The following is an 18,357-nucleotide window of genomic DNA, read 5'->3' as shown; positions in this document are numbered from 1 at the left end:
CCAGTCTGGTATGCTTGAAAACTGAAAAAAGCCTCTCTAAATCCTCCCCACTTTTCCAGGGCCTTCCTTCCCATAGATCTTTGCTGACTGCACCCACTCACCCTCGTTAGTCCATCTCCTGAGCTGTCGTAGGTCATTCTCTCAGTTCCACTTATTTGATACTTGTTTGCATGTTGCCTTTTATTATTCAGCTGTGTGGAAGATCTTTACAGAACTTGAGGTCCATACTTCATCTCTCCAAAAGCATCAATCAGGGTTCTGTTTATATAGGAGGTACCAAAGAAGCACTTGAATTTAATTCAGTTCACTAACCATTAATCAAATGCCTGGTCTACACTAGGTGGTACATGCTAAGTATTTAGCTCAGGGCTAGTGTTTAAAAATAAATAAACCCCAATCTAGCCATGAGAAAAAAAAAAAAACATCAGATAAACCCAAACTGAGGGATATTTTACAACATACCTGCTCAGTATGACTGAAAGCTCTCGAAGTCATCAAAAACAAAGTTCAAGAAATTCTCACAGACCAGAGAAGGCTAAGGAAACATGACAACTAAATGTAATGTGGTACCTGGATGACATCCTGGGACAGGAAAAAGACGTTAAGGAAAAATGAGTGAAATCTGAATGAGCTATGAAATTTACTTAAGTGTCACATAGCCATGTTGATTCCTTAGTTGTAACAAACATACTATAAATCTATAAATCTGAAATTATTCCAAAATAATTTGTTTAAATTAAAAACGAATGAACAAATTACCAAGCCATGGTTCCTGCCTCTGTGAGCTTACACTTCAGTAAAGAAAACATATATCTAAATAAATATTGGCAGGACAGCATGGTAACAGCAACAACAAAATTACATGCCAAGTACAGAAGGAGCCCACATGAGGGCATGCTGACCTCTGAGAATTTAGGGAAGGACTCACTGAGGAGGGAGGGGAATGCTTGGAGCTAGGTTTTGAAGGATCACTAGGAGTTTGAAGAACGAGGAAGACAAGCCTAGAAAAGATTGATTCTGGCCGTTGACACCTTTGACAAGGCATACAATCCTTTCAAGCAGTTTAGCTTTGACAAAAGGGAAGAAAGAGAGAAAAGCAGATAACAGCTTGGGTATTTGCTACAAATTATGGTACAATAGTTAGCAGTCTCATTGTTTGTAGCTAGGACTCAACTGCCCACGGCAGCTGACCCACAGGGCCTCTGAGTGGAGCCCACCAGGCCTCCCTCCCATCACTCTCCACCAGCTGTTGAGGCCATCTGTATGGTCACCTTGGACTCCCCAGTACAGTGGGGCAAGGCACATTCCCAGTTTCTGGAGGTGGATAGATAATGGGAAAGGACATGAATGCAGAGAACCACAGGAGGCAGTGACTTGGGGACTGAGGCAAGAGGTCAGTGGTCAATCATGGGCCATTGTCTCCAAACTGGACAGGCCAGAATGTCTGCCACACCCATAGCTGGAGGTAAAGGAGGTAGAAGGCAAATCCATGGAGAGCAAGGGCTTTGCTTTATTGGCGCTGTGTCCCCAGTATCGCAATGCTTGGCTTAAGGTCAGTTCTTCAAAAAGGAAATTGGTGAGTATAGGACAAGACTAACCCCATGAGGTCTGGTAGCCCTCACCACAGGTAAATGAGATGGCCAGCCCACAGGAAGTGGCTGTTGGAAGGATGACCTCTCAAATTCTCTCTCATGGGACTGAACAGGAGATCTGAAGATGAGGAAGCAGTTAGGAGACACCTGACAAGCAGAGGGGACCTTGAGGTAGGAGAGGGCCTCAAAGGCCCCTGTGGGAGCTGGTGTTATAGGGGCGCAAAATGACCGAGTGAGCCCAATAGGTAGTGAATAAGCCAGCTGCTGTCAGAACAGAGAAGCAACATCAGGTCCCTTGTTGCCACAAAGCACTTAGCACAGTGCTGGCACCCAAGTGCTCCGTAGTTGTTATTTTTGAAGTTGTTTTATTATTCTTATTGGATTCCTACGAGAACGGTGCTATTCTCATTGCTTCACATGTATCCTTTCAATAAGTGTCCCCTCACTTAGTGAGTTGTTGTTCCTTACAACCAAAACAACAACAACAAAACACACACACACACACACACACACACACACACAAACACACAATTCCAAAATTATCCCTGGTCAGAATTATAGCAAGTATGTTTGGCATAGCTCGGCGTTGGGGGGGGGGGGGGAGGCCCTAATCCCTAGGGTTCATTTTCTCTATCAGTCCTACAGCAAACGTCCCTACATACTAAGACCTTTGTCTGATAGATCTGGTACAGATCAAGGATGTCCTGGTTTGGGGAGAGTTAGGCCACAGGCACGAGGCTCACTCACCCTGAATTGAGCTGTAGACAACTGGAGAAGTCAGAGGCTGGAAAGCCTGGTGTTGAGACGAACGTGGAAGGGCTTCTGAAGACAAACCTCACCCGGCTCCACCCCCAGAAAATGGTACAAAGTTCGTATTTTTACTTTGTCATTTAATCAGTGGTTTCACACACATTAGTATTCTTTATCTTTTGAAAAGGTCACATGGGTACATGATGCAGTATTCAAAAGGATATAAAGTAGAGGTATGCCCTATCTTCTAACCAATGACCACTTTCTAACTGCCTTCCAGAAATAATCCATTCTATGGATATAAGAGCATGATGAATCCCAACACACATAGTTACATCTACACACACACACACACACACACACACACACACACACACACTCTGTTCTGCATATTGAGTTTTTCGATTCCCACTACCACCCTAGAGCTAATTCCATATCAAGGCACACAGAGCTGCCTCAGTCTTTTTAACAACAGTGCTACACAACATTTTGTGGATACACCAGCAGCTATGTAATCCCCTGCTAATCAGTGTTTAGGTTGTTTTCAGACCTCAGTAACACAAACAGTGCTGCATTGAATATCCTCAAACATATACCAGTTTGCACTCACGCAGATAGATGTGCAGGATAAATCCCCAGACGTGGAATTGTTAGGACAATGGGAAAGTTGATTTGTAGTGTCATTGAGTATTGCGATGTGGGCCTCCATAGAGAATTTACCAGTTTAAACGTCCACCAATAACATACGTGATTATACCCTCACCAACACAGAATGCATAGTTGTTTTTTTTATTTTTATTGTCTTAAAAGGATTTAGTTTTGTAGCACATACAAACATAAAAGCAAAAGCCTTTTGCATGGCTTTTTTTCTGAAGCCTAGTCTGTCCCTCTGAATGTCTCTCTCTTCTCATCTCCTGGGAAGGTATGTGCACCCATACAATGGCTTGCCCTCTCCCCATTGGAGACTGATTTTTTAAAAGCTTTAATTCTTTCCTTTTCATATTGCAATGGGTTTTCATCTTTGGTGATTTTCATTTGCAAAAAAAAAAATTTTTTTTCACTGAGTCTTACATTCCCCAACGTAGAGGGTCTCTTAATCTTTCCAGAAAGCAATTGCTGCTGCCGGTATGCCAGGACCTATTTCTTCATTAATTTTTCCAAAGCCCTTATAATACTAAGGGGACTGATACCAGGGCCGATAATGCCCAGTAATTCTCGGTATTTACAGAGCTTCTTTGTCTGAGATCTCAAAGCACTTGACAGCATTAAATCATCTTTCCCTTGTCTCTCTCAAAAGAATCTTTGAACCTAGAGGGATGATGCACAGAAATGAAATATCTGCTTTCTATCCAGATTGTCTGAAAAGTGACTGGGGAGAGAATACGAACCAACCAACGTAGTTTCTAGCCATTAGCAGCATGTCCCTTTGGTTATCCAAATTCTGCACTTTTTGTGGGTGCATTTCCAGTGAATTATCAATCGTCTGTGTATAAGCAGCAAATAGAAATGTGGTAAAAGGGTTATATGCATCTGGTAAAAGGGGTTAAGTGATATCAGGAGCGTTGAGTCCCTGGATGCAAAAACAGGTGTGCTCAGGCCTTCGAGCCTCTTACATTCTCTCTGATCTGAGTCTCTGCCAATCTTCTCTGAGGAAATGTATAAATATGACAAAACACCACTTCCTCTAGCCCAGAGAAAGAACGAAGGGAGGGGGGAGAAGGGAGAAAAAAAGAAGGAAGGCAAGGGGAGGGGAGGACCTGATTCAGATCTGATGTTTCCTTCTCGCGTTGGATAATACCTTAGGAGTTGAAAGCCCAGCCCAACCTCATGCATCTTGTCTGATTCCACTAGTGAGTAATTGCCTTTCTAAAGAGTTTTTCATCCTCACTCCATCCTTCTCCTCCCCACCCTTTCTGACCCCCTAGTCTCCACACCCTCCATACCCTACATGTACCATACACAGAATATCAACCATACAGCAAGTGTTTAGCGGGGGAGTGTTAGCAAACATCATCTCATATTTCAGATACAGAAACCAAGGGACAGAAAAGCTATAATTTATTTGGTGGTAAATATTCTATGTTAGGCACACATATCAAAAACTGTATCAACTAGGTCAAGAATTATCAATCAGGGGAGCCCGGGTGGCTCAGTCTGTTAAGTATCTGACTTCAGCTCAGGTCATAATCCCATGGCTTGTGGATTCGAGCCCCGTATTGGGCTCCGTGCTGACCGTGCAGAGCCTGCTTGGGATTCTGTCTCTCTCCCTCTCCCTCTGCCCCTCCTCTGATCAGACTCTCTCTCTCAAAATAAATAAACTTTAAAAAAAAAAAAAAACTATTTCTACAAAAAGAGTTATCAATGGGATTGACTTTTTTTAAATTTTTAAACGATTTACTGCACAAATAATATGGAAGATCAAAATAAAAGTGAACATCACTGCAATCCCACCACCCCAACTAAACATTCTGCTTTCCTCCCTCTTCCATAGCCTTTGAAGTTCATAGTCCTCATGCACATACCATAGTAACCAGTGTGGGCAAGAGCCCAGAGAGCGGAGCCAGGCAACTTGCACTTGTATCCAATTCTACCATTGACCAACTAGGCTTTAGTCCCTGCATCTATAAAACGAGCATCCGAATAGTATGCACTTTATAGAAATGTTATGAGGAATCAATGAGGTAGCCACGTTACAGCGTGTTACCTGCTCCTATTATTATTAAATTTTGCTTTCTGCTTCTTGAAATGTATCATAAGCAATTGTAACAGAATTGTCAGACAGATCCCAAATCCTTACTAAGGTGACTACCCACCCCAGGTGCCACCACTTCTGGGTTCTTGGGGGGTGGGAGGTGGGAAGGAGTCCTTCCTGCAGAGAGAGCCAAGCAGCATCTTTTAGCCCCTCCCCTTTCAGGGCCTCCATAGACTGCACCTGTCTTGGGCTTCACTACTGTCCTGCCCCTGTCACCCTACAAATCTCAAGGTTTCAGGGCGCCTGGGTGGCTCAGTCGGTTAAGCGGCCGACTTCGGCTCAGGTCATAATCTCGCGGTCCGTGAGTTCGAGCCCCGCGTCGGGCTCTGTGCTGACAGCTCAGAGCCTGGAGCCTGTTTCAGATTCTGTGTCTCCCTCTCTCTGACCCTCCCCCATTCATGCTCTGTCTCTCTCTGTCTCAAAAATAAATAAACATTTAAAAAAAATTAAAAAAAAAAAACACAAATCTCAAGGTTTCAGGGGGAAAAGTGGGAAAATGAGAACCACAGAAGTCACTTCACTTCACTCCTTAGAGTTCCCAGGGCCTTGGGTGAGAATAGCTTCTTCCCTCTGACCAAATTATGTTCTGATGATTGCTGTTCCTTTTCAGAATAAAGGTAGTAAGAGGCATTGTCATTTTGGTAATTTTAAAACTTAGTATTTTTCATACTTGAAAAATTTTTGTTAATGTATGTCGGCGTATTTCTTAACTTCCAGGGATTTACAGGCATAGCACAAGTAACTCCTATATGCCCCTTTATCACTTTTACACACACATCTATACGTACACATACGTGTGTATGGATATGTATAAGAGATAAAGAAAATGTTTCTCTTTACCTCTTTTCCGGGTGGATTTCCTAAAAATGTGGTCTTTCTCTGCCATGACCACAGCAAGAGCGATCATAATCAGGGAATGTGATGTTGATACAACGCTATTCCCCACCCCACAATCTGTTTCGTATTTTTAAAGCCTCACTTGAAAAAGCAGGTGTGGGACAAAGATGATACATGTACATCACAGCCTAATTAGGCCACTCGTTCACCTGGTGACCTTCTCGCTGGAGTCGTTCTTCAAAGACCTGCTCTAACAAGACTCCCCTGCAAGCCTGTTCGGGCTGCTCTCCCACCTGGTAGAAATCATTTCTCTGCCGGGCAGTCCACTGTGCAGGCCGAGGTGATAGCCCTTTATGTGGTATAGCAACAATTTACCGTCTGTCTCAACACTGGACTAGGAGCTTTTTAGGGTTCCTGGGGCCCACTTGAGTAACTGACAGATAAGTGGTGCTCAGGAAATGTTTGCTGGAAAAAAAAAAAAAAGGAATGAGCAAATAGACTAATGCAAGCCTCTGCTGAGTTGAATTCGATAAAGAGTTAGGTGGTGGTGCTTTTTTAATCCATCAGATGCAAAGTTCAGCGGTATGCAATACAGTGGATGAAAATATACATGCATCTTAGGGCAAGCAAAAAAAATCATACGTGGGATTTGGCTCATGCCTTGTTGCCACTCCCTCCAACTTTTTTTCTCCTCCCTCTGCCCCAAAATATAGTAGCTGCTGAAAGAATACAGTTATATGCAAGGGACGTGTGTAGACTAGCTTCTCAGAAGAGCTGTGCCTGTGAGCCTAAGAAACACAGCCCAGGATTTCAGCTCTTGGCAGACCAGCGCTTTCCATGGTTCCTGCCACGTTAGCACGCAGTAACTTTCCGCGCCGACTCCGGGCTGCGAGGCCGACCGGGGGCGGAGCTCCGGGCTGTCCCCTCACCGCAGCAGCCACCGCCTGTGGACGCCAGGGTGCCCGGCAACTGCTCCTCCTCTGGCTAACCCGAAAAGCCACACGTCGCAGCCCTGGGAGTGCGCCAGCTGAACCGAGTTGGTGGCAGAACCTGGTACCTTCCAAGGCCCTTAAAGTGGAGCACGGAGTTTGCTGTGTTCCCAAGGGCTTCACCTCCTGGAAAGCACTGTCACCAACCAGCCCATCGGTCCTGGAAGCCGCTCCCTCCCAGGCCTAGCTGGTTCCAGTGTCACAAAACAGAGTAGGGAGTTCAGCCTTTACTGATCAGCTACCCTGTGGCAGGCACTATGGTAGAGTTTGGCAGTGTGATGTTACTTAGTTTTTATTTTCATGTAACAAATGCCTGTGTGGCGTTTGCTGCATGCCTGGTGCTGTTCTAAGCACTTTGCAAATACGAACTCATTAAGTCCTCAGGACAGCCTATGAAGCGGATACTATTATTATTTTGACTTTTTGCATGAGGAAACTGACACGCGGAGAGGTTAAGTAACATAAACGGGTGAGAGTGGATCCCTGCCCTTGTTTGAACTAATACCATAATGTCTTTTTTCTCTTTCACATTTTCTACGTTATTTTCACTTACTTAATTGTCCTTTGGGCAGTTACCTCAATCCACAATGTTATTTAGATCAGTGTATAAATATCCATTAATACTTCCTGTGCTCTAGATACCCTGGGGACTCCAGGGAAGTCTCAGGCAGAGTCCTCACTCTAGGAACAGTGGCGTGAAACACGGACCCTCTTGCAACAAAGGGAGATGCTTGCTGAGAGATGCTGGCCATGGGAACTCCTGGAGTTGAAAGGAAGGCAGAGGACAGTCTTATGGGCAGGAATGGTTGAGGAAGGCCCCCAAGAAGGTGGATGGAACTCTCTGGAATAGAATCTGCTTTGGATAAATAGGATCAGGAGGAGCCTTGTATGGACGATGGCTTTCTGTGCCTGGAGGCCCAAAAATGCAGGCAAAGCTACCCATCTTCTGCAGAAAGTACCTCAAGCAATGTCTGTGGTTCCATACCTTAAAAATCCTAGAGCCCTAAAATCTTGGGCAGTTGGGTTGTCCTGCCATCTTCTGAGCCACAGTGAGGTGGTCAGGATGGCTAATGCTTGTGTTATAAGCCATCTTGATCCATTATGATGAAGCATTGATACAGACAAGCATGGGAGCAAGACAACTTGTGTGTAGACAGATGTCACGGCTGTGAGAGCAAGGATGAAGGAAAACCAGTTAATGGTTTAAGATTCCAGGGTTAGGAGTGAGTTTCTTGGTTTCCTTATATGTTACGATATTCTTATGCAATAAAATTAAAAAATTTTTTAAATTTTTTTTTAACGTTTATTTATTTTTGAGACAGAGAGAGACAGAGCATGAACGGGGGAGGGGCTGAGAGAGAGGGAGACACAGAATCGGAAGCAGGTTCCAGGCTCTGAGCCGTCAGCCCAGAGCCCGACGCGGGGCTTGAACTCACGGACCGTGAGATCATGACCTGAGCCGAAGTCAAGTCGGACGCTTAACCGACTGAGCCACCCAGGCGCCCCTAAAATTAAAATTTTTTAGCCAACAGAGCAAAGCCAACTATCCCTCAACCCTGCTGATTATGAATGCACCCAAAAGGAATCATCATGATACATCAGCTGTGAAGATGGGTGGCCCTATTTGTAGCCCCAAGGTATTTTCTACCACAATGGATCAGATGCAGTTGGAATGGCTGCTGACAGTACCCAAAACTTAATTCAATCCCCAACAGTCGGAGGAATCAGAACTTGCCTTTGTCGCCAAAGAAAGATGAGCTACTGAAGAAGATGTGTCCGTTTGTGTAGTGGTTTTATTACCATAATCATGCTTTCAATCAAAGAAGCCATTACTGGATATTGAATTCTGGAGAGTACACTTTTCATTATGAAACATTACGGTAAGCAGCTTATGTCCAACATGATTGCAATTAGAGTGTAGTGAACCACAAGAAGGGACAATCCATGTAGGATGCATCAGTGTAAACTCGTTTGCCAAGAACAAGTTTTAACCTTTGTACAGCTGCTGAGGGAAAGGTTCCAGTATTCCCTGTGAGAATACCTGTCAAGTTTTCATTTGAACAGGGAACACCTAGTTTGTGTTTTCGAAGACCACTCCCTTTTTAAGCTGAGCCTCTTTGGGCATGTGTCAGCAGGAGGTGTTGGGACAGATGCAAAAAAAAAAAAAAAAAAAATACACGAGCTTCAAATCCAGCAGATTAGCAAGATTTGGGGAAACGAGAAAAATTCCAAAGAAAGTGTCCATTCCTATAACATGCAAATTTGGGGAAGTGACATTCAAAAAGTAATTCTGGGAGTTCAGGAAGAGATTGTCTTTAAAAGGTAAGACTCAGAGGACAGGCACCTGGCTGGCTCAGTTAGTAGGCCATGTGACTCTTGATCTTGGGATTGTGAGTTTGAGCCCCATGTTGGGCATAGAGATTACTTGGAAAAAAAACTCACAGGAAAGATGACTTTCTGCTCTCTTGAAATGAGAAAGTCATTTGTTTTTACTTTTGTCACCAAAGTATAAAGAACATATTATCTATGTATCACACAGTTCCTTTATGGAGAGTAAAATACATGGGAAAAAGTTGTATCCACGTAATTTTATGGTGAGTTGAAGCTTGGGGGGGGGGGGCGGGGCAAATACAACATGAAGTAGGCACCTGCTTCCTAATACTTTAATCTAGTCATTCAACATTTAACATATTTATTGGGCACCGCTGTGTGCCAGGTACCTGGAGTGCACACAGGACAGGTTTCAAGGTGTGTGTGTGTGTGTGTGTGTGTGTGTGTGTGTGTGTGTTTGTTTGTGTGTGAGCTGTATGTCAGTGTGTACTCCCATGAGTTTTGAGGAGCTGTGTGGGGGTTGGTGGGGGTCAGCGGGGGGGGGGGGCGCGGAATGTATTAGAGCTGGTAGTCTTTTCACCTTGGTCAAAACTGAGAGAGGCTTTATCCCTGCTACCCAAACATTGCTTCACTGCTCTTTCCGAGCATGATGTTGCCATCAGATTCTTGGAGTCTCTGGTTACCTCTGCCACACCTGAGGAACACAAGAGGGGAAAACCAGCCAATGTAAATGTTAATGGCTAAGAAAAGAAAGATACGTGGTAATGGAAGAATGTTGAACAGCTTATCTGTGGCCTCTAATTGTCCTATATGTATATAATCATTCAAAATTGTCCTCAGCTATAAGCCCCAATCACTTCTCTGTGACTTCATAGTTTTAAGAACCAGAGTCCAGAGTTTGACTCCCATTATCACTCTCGAGAGCACAACACCCTTTTAAAGCATTTCTCAGTCCCAGCTGCCTCCCTGTCTTCCCCATCCACACAGGGGCAACTCAGTCCCTAACACAGTGGAACACTACCCCTGAAACAGCTCTGTTCCCACTTGGGCTTAGCACCTGTTGTCAAGGACTAGAGGAAGCCAGGCTTTCCGCCCTCCAGGAGGCAAACCCCCATCACTAGGTTTGCAGACTTTATGAAGACTGGGCAATGAAGAAGCTCACTGTTACAGGTTTTTATGTATGAATATATGTATAAATGTTTTTTGCTTTATTCTTTCTTCCTGATTAATATGGCTTATCATCCACTGTGTTATGAAACTGCATCAGGCATTGAAATTGGCCCATGACAACGCTACCCGTAATACCTCTGTGGGAGCCTGTGGACAGGCTGTTCTCTGAGTGGGAATCTCACTCACTTTTCTGCTTCTTGCTGAGTTGCTGCCTTGTGCTGCCCTTCAAGGCTTGGTACAAGAGTTCACCTTTTGCTCCTGTATTTTGGAGATAAAAATAGAGGCCGCCAATTTCACTGGCACCAGGTATACTCTTTTTGTTTAGATTAGGTCCACTTATGAGGACCAACTGAGTTTCTCGCCCTGCGTGACATATTTATTCAACAAATATGAACAATGAAAAGGGCACCTGTTGAGTGCAAAGCACTGTGGTGAGGGTCTGAGGCTATACCACTGAGCCAGACAGCGACAGCCCCTCTCCTAATGGATTGACCAGTGGAGTATATATATAAACTTTGCCTTTGATAAGTTATGCTAAGATAGGAAGGAAAAATTATGGGGCTGCCAGTAGGTTTGGGGTTTTTTTAATGCATTTTTATACTGTGGAAGTCTTCCCCAAAATGCAGCATCTTTTTTTAATATGAAACCTATCTATCACAGTAAGAGCATTGCCATCCAGTCTTCTTCAAGTTATTTTCCTGGAGGACCGCTCCAGAGTTACGTGCTGGGCTGGGAACAGGGGGGTTTCCTAACACCTTGCCACTGACTCAGCAAACCTTTGAGCTAGTTGGGCTGAACCTGGATTTGCCCCAGCCGTAGAACAGAGGTGTGGTCATTCTTATTTGTGCAAAGTGCAAGATTATTCAGGGAAAATCAGTTTATTTTTACCTGACAGGCTTCCTTTTCCAAGCTCTTTTCCTGGAACGAGGTTCTGACATATTTGGGGTCTGTTTTGGTTCCAAGATTAGAATCTCTTAAACTCTCTGACCACTGGAATTCCTTGAGACTTCCCCTAAACACGCCTTTGGGGCTGTTCCAAACTCTGGATTTCTTTCTGAACCTTTCTAAGGACTACAAGGGATATTTTCTAACTTTTAGTTAACAACAGATACCAGTAAAACAACAAACAGAAGTCAGAATTTCTCAATCCTTGCCAACCAGTGACAATCCTTGTGCGATTGGGAGGGTGCCTGGCAAGTGTGGGAGACAGATTTTAATAGACAACGAGGTGAGAGGAGAGAGCGGGTGCATGTGCTGGCATTAGTCTCATACTCGCCAAAGACACGTCATTACACCAGCCTGGAGAAACACACACCCTTATGGGGTTTGATCAACACTTCTGTTTAATTGTTTAACACTACCAATTCACATGTGGTTGAATTTACCTTGTTCTTGTTGATACCCAGACCACAAATACACACATGTATATGTATGTATGCACTCAAACATTAAACGGTATGGAAAGTGTTTTCTGTATGTGAGTGGGTATGTGTTTACCGAATTGTATGTATCTCTTAATACTCTTTCTACGGAGCTTTGTGCGTCTTGGGGAGCTGCATTTGCTTTCCGCCACAGCAGTGGCACTTTGGATGAAAGCAGCTTACCCAGATGAGACATGACCATAACAGTGCTCATGGGCTGCCCCGTGCGAAGGAGCAGGATGGAGTGAGAGAAGACTTCTTTCCAAAGCAGCCCTCTCCCCCTCTCAACCTTGAGTCACAAGACTCCAGGCAGCTAAGGGTTTTCAGAGCACCCGGCCTCATCAGTCATTCCTTGCTCATTAACAAAAGGACTTGTCATCTGGAGAACTGGTTGCCATGTGTTTATTGTTAGGAGTTCAGGACAAACAGGTTCCAGCAACGCACAAAGGTTTTCTTGGCAAACAGAAAACATAAACAGTTTCCTTATGAGCTAGCTGGATTAGGGGAGAGCAGCTCCCCCAGACCCTGGTTACCATGCGCTGTCATTCTTCCTCTGCCTACCAGGCATTGCCTTTCGTGGGGTTTGCTGTGTAAACTCAAATCCTGGTGTTAGCCTTCTCCTCCCCGGTTGCTGATGGAGCCCCTGGTACAGAGTTACCTGCCTGATCCCAGTAAGTGCTTGGAGCCCCATCTCATGAGACTTTGGGGAGAATTTCCCTCCTTTCTCACATTGCAGATGTTGTAGGTTAGAGATACTGGGGGCAGTGTTATGCTTTGCTGTTACCAGCTTCCCAGATGAGTTAGGCACACCTTCAGGACTTAGAAACAGCCTAAGGGCTCAGTAGAGAACAGAAGCTGCCCTATGCCCCTTTATCCGTGTCCCCTGACCCCAAGCATGGGGTATTACAGGATTCAAAACACAGGTATCAGAGCCATCACTTCAGCCGAGTGCTCGAACCAGAAGATGAAGAAACATGAGCGAGCGTTAGGGCTTTCGACCGTGGGTAACGGCAGCTAATCCACCACCACATTCTAGGAAGCAGAGTGGGGGCCTTTGGGGTAGTGCTGTCTTCTTCCCTGGCAGCCATGGCTTTACCATGACTCCCTGAGAAGGCTGTTCTGGTCCCTCCTTGTGTATATAAAGCTGGATGGACCCACAACCTTAACTTTATTAATTTTCTTATCTTAGGATGGGAGTTCTTATCTCTTCTGCTCCCTATAGCAAGATTAGGTACACTCTTTGAGAGATTACTATATTCCAGTCATTTTGTATGTGTGCAATTATGTGTATATGTGTGTATAATCTCATTTAAACCTTATGGTAACTTGACCATGAAGTATGAATATTAATTGAGGAAACTAAGTTTTTAGATGTTAAGCAACTTACCCAACAACCCACATAGCTAGTGAGCCCCAGAGGTGGGATTGAATCTAGTTCTGTCACACCCCTGTGTCCTTGTCCTTCCTACTGAGTCTTGCTGTCCCCCTCCCCTCAAGGCTCATAGAGCCAAAGGCAGAAGCAATGTCTTTATAAACCAGGGTGTTAGTGAGCTATCTTCCAAACTTTTTAATACTTTTCTTGGGGCTTTCTTGAGAGATATTGAGCTTATTAGTGCACCTGAGGGATGCCTCTTTTCTTCACAAATAGACACACACCCCCCCCAAAAAGAATCAACCCCTTAATGCGTCTACCTACATTACTTGCCTTGCCTTTGCAACTTTCCCTTTTCTATTTATTCCACCACCTCCACCTCCTCGAGCTCCTGTCTAGAGCCCACTCTCTCCAAGTCTGCCCCCCTCAGCTGGTGACCATCCTCCAAAATTGCCCTTCCTTCCTCTTCCTCACCTCTGTCAACATTTGTGTTCCCTCTGTGCTATTGGAAGGGAAGTATTCCATTAAAGCCAAATTGTATTTAAGTTCATTCCTGAGATAGTTACCTTTTGACTAGAGAGCCCATCAACCTAAATGGATGAATCCCCGTAGAATTCTCTAGTTTCCACCTAAATGTCTAACCTCATTTTAAGAATGAAAAAGGATCTTAGAGAAGAGGAAAACAATATACCTATTTTTCTCACTCATCTGCCAAAAAGATTTTCCTGTTTTCTTTTCTCATCTTTTATCATATACATGTCACTTTTGTGTTTTTGTAATTACAGTATAGATCCAATGTTGTATTCTTTTTTCTTTTTCCCTGCACGATTTCTCCACATCAGACATCACCTGTTTGGTCTGAAGGACAGGCTTACTGAGGTCCCAGCAGCAAATTCATTACCCCATCATTGTGCCTCCGCATGAGTTATCTACATGGAATCTGAGGGTCTCCCTTTAATAAATAGTAAAGATAAAGGGTGACATTACTTTTTCAGGGGACTTTGGTGACCCTAATCGTCACACAAAACAAGACATCAAATCCAAAATGTTACGATTATTATCCTCTCTCAGATATTAATCATTTTTAAGATTTTCAAAGGAGATCAGAAAGAGACATTGCTTGAACACCATGTGCCTGGCAGTGTGGCGGGCCTTAAATCATACGACAGCCCTGTGGGGAAGGTACTGTTACCCTCATGTACAGATGAGGAAACCAAGGCTCAGAGGGAGGAAGCCCCCTGCCAAAGTGACAAGCGATGGGACAAGATTCTAAGTTAGATACACCTGATTCCACAGCTCCTTCCAACTTACCAGCTGACTTTCTCTCCTCTTGGAAAAACCTTCTGTAAGTTAGCATTAGTCCGAGGCATACCCGAGCAAATGTAACAAAGAAGAGGAAATGGAGAAGGTTTTATGGTCAGTGACACACACGTACATTACAGGCTCACAGAGAGTATGAAACAAATGTAAATTTATTCAAAAATTATGAGAGACAGTTGTAGTGATACATGTTAACAGGAGACCTATTACTCATAATTGATTTTACTAATATTTTAGCATCTGACCTGTTTCTCTTAATTGAATTGAAATGACTTATGCAACACATTTGTTTTACTGACTTTGGAAAGATACAATCACCTTCACCTACACTTTTAATTTTAAAATAGAAGTTTTTTGTTTTTTTTTTTTTTAATTCCTGAACAGTGGCCTTAAAGATAAGTAAAATGCAATTAGAGTTTTCTTCCCTCGGAAATGTCTAGAAAATTGTGGTTATTTTGTTTTAAGGGGAAAGAAAACAACAAAGAGAGGGCATTTTGCACAATGATTGGTGAGGTCACCCTGAACGAAAATAAAATGTCCATTAAACTCTTCCCAAGAATCACAGATCGAGTCACTTGGGAGTCACTACTCTGCCCTGCTTAACTTAGTCGAAATTAGTCATTCCAAAGCCCTTAAAATATAAACTAATTTCATGTTTGCAGAAAATACTTTACCACCGGGAACAGGGTAAATCAGAGAGACAGAGAGGGATTCTTATGGGAGCAGAAGCGTCTCACATCTCAGCTTCTCAGGACAGATAACTTGCTCTGCCAAGTGGCAGAGAATACCAGTCTGCTGGGTTTGCTAATGCCCAGGCCTGCAATATACCAAGGATGAGAATTCAAGAACATACCAGGAGACTGTTCGCTAAAGCAGGTAAAAATTATGGCTCTAACCTCAGGCTTCAACTGGGCGCACATCCACCAGTTTCTGCCCAGGGTTAGTTGAGGCTTGGAGAAACATGCCAAAGTTAGGGGAGGTTCATTTTTGTTTTCAAGTTGGCAGGTCTTGTCTTGGAAAAGAGACAGAATTGGTATACGGGCTTTAATGGATTATAAGGTGATTGGGCGTTGGGCGAGAGCAGAAGGGGGAAAAAAGGCAAGCAAAAAGAAAAAAATCTATTTTTGAGAACTTGCAAGGAATAGGTCTTGCTGGCCAACAGTGGCCCTAGGTTGACATCTGTTGTATGTTAGTTTAGAATGTGTCTGTTTCTTAATAAATGATCTCATAACTTCAGTGATAGCATCCAAAGGAAAATTACAAAATGAGCTTGAGGAAACATTTTTCTGGGTTCCTTCTCCCCGTGCCCAACAGGGAAAGAGCCGATAGAAGCCCTGCCTAGTCTGACTTGAGGCCACCCATTGGCTGGTAGGACTAGGATGAAACATGAGCACCTTTAATGTGGGGTTGAAAAACGGAATGCCAGGAAGTTAAAAGGACTTAGGGGAAAATGTCCTTTGGCCTTCCGCTGCGTGACAGGATTCTGAAGTGGCAGCTAGTGAGCAGAGTAGACTCAGTTAGTCCAGTCAGAGGAAAAAAGCAGCAAAACCAGAGGACCAACATCAGTAATATCTTTGAGTGCAGTGATGAAAGAGCGAGATGGCTCTGCCAGAAAGGCGGGTCTCTTCATCAGGTTTCCCAAAGCAGTTTGTGCCTCTGGCCAGCTGTCAGAGGAAGCGAGCCCTGCCTATTGGCTGGAATTTATTGAGCACCTACTAAGTGCTCAGAGTACTCTAGACCCTTCAGGCCAAGAAGACTCCATCCTTCTTTATTTTTGCCAAACTTCAGATTGTTTGAGATGGAGACAGACGGTGATTTTGTTTCCTACCAGGACAAAGAAAGTAAAGTGTGGGAAAGGATAAGGCAACAAACCCACAATGCTAGGAATCCGGTCATATACAGACGCTGAAGACATTGAGAAGGGGTAAAGCCATGGCGAACTGAATCCCTTTTTCCTCCCTTGTGTGACCTGTTCTCATGCTCATTCAGTGCTGGACACCTGGTGGGGAATGGAATGAACAGCCAAGGGGGAGAGACAGAAGAAATCAGAACAAGGCTCTGGCCACTTCTGCTCTGGAGACTCTTGGAGATCTTTTGAGATCTGAGAGATTGAACCCGTTCAAGAGTGAAGAAGAATTTTCTGTTCCCCACTGCCTATGTAATAATATGCCCAGCCCGACAGAAGGAAGATAATCCAGTGGGAAGAGAAATTTTAGTTCCCTTTGTATGCAAACTCCCTTTGATGTACAGGGACTAGGGATTACCTCCTCCCTCCCTTTTCTCCTAAATTAGGTTAAAGGTTAGTACAGGAAAGACCACTGGCGCATAGACATTAGACAGCATGACTTCTTAGCTTTTCTACAAATACATACACCACTTTTGGTCATCTGATGATTTTATACCTTACCTGAACCAAAACACTCTCAGTCCAGAGGTGTTCTGGACAACCGTCTGTATGAAAACAAGAATTTTTCAAAAGTCTATATATTTTATCTCCACGATGCAATTTACCAGCATTGTACGTGAGTGAAATTGAACGTTTTTATTAAGGCGGTTGCCCCGCATCGGATACCGTCTTAAGGAGCCTGTCTGATCCGTTCATTTTCTTTTACTCTGTCTTTCTCTCTGATCTGGGTGCTGTTGCCCAATTGTGCTGTTGCTATCATTACCTACTTAGTAGCAGCAATGGGAAATAAGCCTTAAAAGTGGTAACCTGTCATATTTTTTTTTTATTCTGCTGGTCTCATAAAAAAACTACCAGTCGTTTATTTCATCTCACTTATTGTCGATCAGTCCCGCATTTTTTACCTCCTTACCGTGGTTTTCTTTGTGCTGTGGTTCCCAGCCACGGCCCGCTTCCTGCTGAATTAAACTGCAACCCAGACAAAACCAAAGAGCACGTCTCTCCCAAAGTTCACTCAGAAGGTCGCCCCTGGTGAGATGGACATTGCAGATGTGCTAGAAAGATTAGAAGCCGCTTTGATAAAACCTGCGTCTGTTCTTTGCTTCGGGTCCTCAGAGTGGAAGATCGGATGGATTGCCACTGCCTTGCATTATTTAAGAGTTTTGATGAGCAGCTCCCATCAAAATTCCCCACAGACTCCAGACCGTGTGTGTGTGTGTGTGTGTGTGTGTGTGCGTGTGCGTGCGTGTGTGTGTTTTAAACAGCACTTTGGAATGATTGAGATGTTCAAAAGGACATTGCCAAGTGAGCTCTCTTTGCAGGGTTCACATTCCATTAGATTGTCCTTCCTTAAGGTCTCTTGGTGGCCCTTCTGTTCTATTTGATGGCAAATTCTGTTCATTCCAGATTGTGTTAAATCCCTTTAGCAGCTTCAAACAGCTCTCCCGTGCTGCAGTTTTAGCATTTGGGTGCTGATCAAATCAGTCCCTGGACTTTTGTTATTTTTTACTCCTTTGATGGTTTTCCTCCGTTCTTCTGTTTTCGTTGGTTTCTACTTTCATCTCGACTGTCTGTTCTTCGATGGTGTTATCTATTCATTCGAGAGAGTCCAGCCATTCAGCCCTCTGAAGAAAGGGCCGTTCCCTCACTTCTCTGGCCTGGCTGCCCCAGTGGGTAGTCCATGATTTGTGCCTTTTATCCTGCAGCTGTGGAGGCCCCTCTTTGGGCAACCACTTTGGTGATAGGATAAGGATTAGTGTATCATGATTTCGTTTTTATCAACCTCTTCTGTGTCTTCTCGTTTTTAGTTGAGATGCAGTGGTTTCTGTGATGGGAGGGCAGACATTTTTATAAATGGCTTCATTTCTGATCATTGCGAATGATAAAAGTTAGGCCGCCTCATTTCCATCTCGTGAAGTT

The 18,357-nt window shown here is 44.0% G+C and overlaps 1 protein-coding gene across 2 annotated transcripts in view; it reads left to right on the top strand.

Moving 5' to 3' along the window:
- Positions 1 to 18,357, top strand: part of RORA (RAR related orphan receptor A) — a 711,367-nt gene that overhangs the window by 578,471 nt on the left and 114,539 nt on the right. The window lies entirely within an intron of this gene.

This window comes from Panthera uncia (assembly GCF_023721935.1).
Source record: "Panthera uncia isolate 11264 chromosome B3 unlocalized genomic scaffold, Puncia_PCG_1.0 HiC_scaffold_1, whole genome shotgun sequence".
NCBI classification, from domain to species: Eukaryota; Metazoa; Chordata; class Mammalia; order Carnivora; family Felidae; genus Panthera; species Panthera uncia.
This window is presented reverse-complemented; position numbering and strand designations above follow the sequence as displayed.